This window comes from Hibiscus syriacus, unplaced genomic scaffold, assembly GCF_006381635.1.
Source record: "Hibiscus syriacus cultivar Baekdansim isolate YM2019G1 unplaced genomic scaffold, ASM638163v2 tig00116989_pilon, whole genome shotgun sequence".
NCBI lineage: Eukaryota > Viridiplantae > Streptophyta > Magnoliopsida > Malvales > Malvaceae > Hibiscus > Hibiscus syriacus.
In genome coordinates, this window is record NW_024063508.1 from 7,710,511 (window position 1) to 7,715,554 (window position 5,044).

The window sequence follows — 5,044 nt, forward strand, 5'->3', positions numbered from 1 at the left end:
TTTTGCACATACAGTACATATACAGAAATTCGTAAACTTATTATGAATTTCTTAGTTTTGCACACACAGTGCCCATACGGAAATTCATAAACCTATTATGAATTTCGTAGTTTTGCACACACAGTTCTGATACGGAAATCTATAAACTTATTATGAATTTCTTAGTTTTGCACACATAGTGCCAATACAGAAATTCTTAAACTTATTATGAATTTCTTAGTTTTGCACACACAGTGCAATATAGAAATTCATAAACTTATTATGAATTTCTTAATTTTGCACACAGAGTGCCCATACGAAAATTCATAAACTTATCATGAATTTCTTAATTTTGCACACACAGTGCCCATACGGAAATTCAAAAACTTATTATGAATTTCTTAGTATTGAACACATAGTGTCATTCGGTAATCACCATACATATAATAAGCAATATGCATCTATGACTATCATAACATATAAGTACATAATAAATGCACTCACCTGGTTTGCCTCGCTATTATATCAAAAATGCAAATATGATTACTCAACTACTTTGCCTTTGCCTTTCGTTTTGCTTGACTCGGGAGCTTGATTACGATCTACTCAAGTATCCATCAATGACACGTACAATATCAAATGTTAGTATATTCCCTAACATTTATACTTAACTAATACTCAAAAGTACTATTACTAAATTTTCTATAACAATCTCAGCCAATCTTAAAATTTATGGTTCAATAGTATCGATACCCCTACAATTATATCGATACTTCTATACTGTGGTACCGATACTCCCTTTTCGTATCAATACCATTTCTTCATTATGGATCCATGGTATCAATACCTGTCTCTTAGTACCGATAGTTCTATACTATAGTACTGATACTCTAATATGATATCGATAGCATTTCTGCATTCTGTAATCAATGGTATCGATACCTTCCTCATAGTATCGATACCCACCTCAGTATCGATACTAATTACACTAGTATCAATATTGTTCAACTGATTTATTCCAATTTAAGCCTATAGTATCGTACTGTTGTTTTAGTATCGACCTATATTTTTCCATTTTCAGCCCGATATTTACCCACATTTGGCCACTTTCCATTATTTTTACCTCCAACAATACAATTAAACTTTACTTATCCCAACTAACTTTCCTTCATTTAGCTACTTATAACATCTAAAATCTCCAAAGAACATTTCAATCCGATAATCATACTACTTTTTCTAACATGATTTTACACCCATCAAATGCTTCTAATCTCTTATTTACTTCTTTGACAAGCCAAATATACTAGTAAACATCAATAAAAACTCACATCTTAACAAATCATTCAAAAACGCATTTTCTTAAATCTCAAATATTTCATCGATCTCTTTGTTTTAATCCTATTTGACCCTTCTTTAAGCCTCTATAATACTCAATGATTCAAAAACCAACCAAAAGCGAAAGGAAAAGCTAGCCAAATGAAACCTTACCTTTGGTTTTGGAGGAAAAATCTTCCACGGGAAAGAAGAAGAAAAGAGATGACTTTTGGTTGACTTACTTTCCCCTTTTCCTTTACTTTAATACCTTACTAAAAATAAATTTTAAATTCATTTCCCTTTAAAGAACCAAAATGCCCTCTTTATTTATATATTTATTTATTATTACAAATTAGTGTAAAACACTATTTTAACTCATTTTCTCATCTTTTATCATTTATTTTTTTGATAGAGATAGGAGGTCTTGTTAATCTTTTATCATTTATTCAAATAAATCCTAAAATTTTAAATCTTTTCAATAAAGTCCTTGGTCTGATATTTGGGGCATTACATTGTGAACGTGATTGAGTTGCAATATTATATGGAGATGGAAGAATGGTGCATATGTCCATGAAGATGGAAAAGTAACTTAAAATGAAGGGTTCCACACGATCTTATGAGAGTGCCGCTTCAAAATGGGGGAAGGGTTCATACAAGAAGACTCCTCCTTTGCCATCCCACAAAAGAGGAAGACCACCCAAAGAAAGTAAGCCCATTACCGAAACTAGCAAGGGTAAGACTAACGCCACTCCAAATCATTCCCGTGACATAAATGTTTTAAGTATTTAGGGCATAGACACATTTTAAGCCAATGTCCAAATCGCAACATCATGTTTCTTCGAGATAATAGAGAAGTTGAATCAGAACAACAAGATAATGAGAATGAAGATGCTACCATTGATGAAGAATAATTAGACCATGCCGTGGAAGGAGAGGTTTTTGTTGTCAAAAGGAGCCTAAACGTGAAATCCAATGGAGGAAATGAACAACGTGAAATTATCTTCCATACTCGCTGCCACATTGGAGGAAAGATTTTCTTTGTTATTATTGATGGATGTAGTTGCACTAATGTTGCTAGTACCTTAATGGTAGATACACTTGGCTTGGCAACAACAAAGCATCCGCAACCTTATAAATTGAAATGGCTCAACGATGAAGGAGAACTCAAGGTGGCCAAGCAAGTTTAAATTGCTTTCTCCATTAGGAAGTACAAAGACGAGGTGTTATGTGATGTTGTTCCAATGCACGTAAACCATTTACTACCTGGAAGGCCTTGGCAATTTGATAGAGGAGTGATCCATGACAAGTATACCAATCGGTATATATTCACCCATAGGGCAAGAAAGATCACTTTAGCTCCTCATTCACCAAAGCAAATACATGAAGACCAAATTTAATTGAAAGGAAAATTCAAAATAGCCAAAGAGAGAGAGAGACCAAAATAGAGATAAAAGCAAAGGAGTGTGATCAAAATGAGGGAAGGAAGATCATCATTCTTTCTAAAGAGGGAGAGTTGAAAAAGTGTTTAATGACGGTAAAGGAAACACTTGTGCACATGTACAAGGAAAAGTTTTTGAACACTAACTACCTTGGTCAAAATTTGCCTGCTTTTGTTGTGTCTTTATTGCAGGAGTTTGACGACCTATTTCTGAAAGAAATAACAAGTGGCCTTCAACCTATTCGTGGCATAGAACATCAAATAAACTGTGTAACACCCATTTCCCATATGCGTTCTCGTACACGAGTCACAGATGTCCCATGATTTTTAAAATATTTTGGTACTTAAAAACCATCAAAAATTCTCCTTCCATGAAATAATTCATATTCTTAATGAGAATCATTTAAAACCACTTCAGTTAAACCAAGTTTCTTTCTTATAGTCCTCAAACCTATTCTTAGTATGCCCATAATACCTATATGTTTTCATATTTTCCCAATTATCCTTTATTTTTGCCCAATGCATGTCAAATGAGAATGTAAGGTACATGCATTGCACTGAAGTGCCAAAATGGTCATTCACCTTTTATGAATACCATGGGTAGCACCTATTATGCCGAAATGCACCGTTATGAATTTAACTTTCATTACTGACACTTTTCTGCCAAAAATGAACAATTATGCATTTAACTTGCATAAGTGGCACATTTCTGCCAAACATGCACCATTATGGATTTAACTTACATTAGTGTCACCTTTATGCAAAAAATGCACCACTATGAATTTAACTTGCATTAGTGGCACATTTCTGCCAAAAGTTCACCATTATGCATTTAACTTGTATTAGTGGCAAGTTTCGGCCAAAAATGAACCATTATGCATTTAACTTACATTAGTGGCACATTTCTGCCAAAAATGTACCATTACACATTTAACTTGCATTATAGAGCAGTTCATACTCTAAACTTATTCATAATATCATTTATCAAATACTATAAAACATACATTAAATCAAAACATTAGAGGTTGACTCATTGCGAGTCTTCTTTATCCCATATAACTACAATAAATGCACTCACCTTATATCCCCAACTATTCGTCAACTTTATCTTTGCCCTTTCTTTTGCTTGACTCTAGAGCTTGGTTATGATCTACACAAGAATCCATTATTACACTTACCATGCAATTGTTAGTATACTTTCTAAGATTTATTCCTTTAATAATACTTAAAAGGTATTATTAATTTCAATTTCTATTAAAATTCATGCTATCTTAAAATTCCAGGATTAATAGTATCGATACTTCTATACTATTGTACCATTACTTCCTTTCAGTATCAATATCATTTTTGCATTATGGAATCCATAGTATCGATACCTTTCTCACAGTATCGATATCCACAATAATATTGATACTACTTCAATTAGTATATATTATTCATCAAATTTCCCCAAATTTAAACCTATAGTATCATTATTGTTATTTTAGTACCGATACCATTACCCATATTTTTCACACTTCACTTCGATTTTTACCATATTTTCATCTAAATCCCTTAATTTTATCACCAAACATAACCTTAAACTCATCATTATTCAAATCAACTATTTTACATTCACAAATCTCTCTATAACATCCAATAACTCCAAAGTTTTAATCACCCTTGAACATTCCTTAAACCTCTATATCACTTAAGCTTTCAAAATTAGCCCATAAACTAAAGGAAAACCTAATTTGAAGAAAAATCACCTTTGGCTATGTAAGAGAGCACTGGATTAGAATGTAGAAGAAGAAGACTTAGTTTTTTCTCCACTTTTTCCCCTTTTTCTCTTCTTAAATAACCTTAAAAATAACTTTTAAATTCATTTCCCTCTAAAGGACCAAAATGTCATTTCATTATTCCATTCTTACTAATTGGTCTTAAACACAATTCCTAAATCATTTCTTATAGTTTATTATTTATTCATATTAAATCCTCCAAATTTTAAATCCTTTCAATATAGCCACTAATTAGATATTTGGGGTATTACAATTATCCCCTTAAGAAAATTCATCCTTGAATTTAAAGAAATACCATGATATGAAGAGGTGTGGAAATTGCTTCCTCACGTCATCCTCTCTTTCCAAAGTCGCTTCTTCTACCTTATGGTTTTGCTAAAGTACTTTAACTAGAACAATCTTTTTATTACGTACTTCTTTGCTTTCTATAGCCAAGATCCGCACTGGTTCTTCCTCGTAAGTCAAATCTTGTCGGATCTCTATTTCGTTTGGTGTGATAATATGGAATGGATCTGATTGGTACCTTCTGAGCATT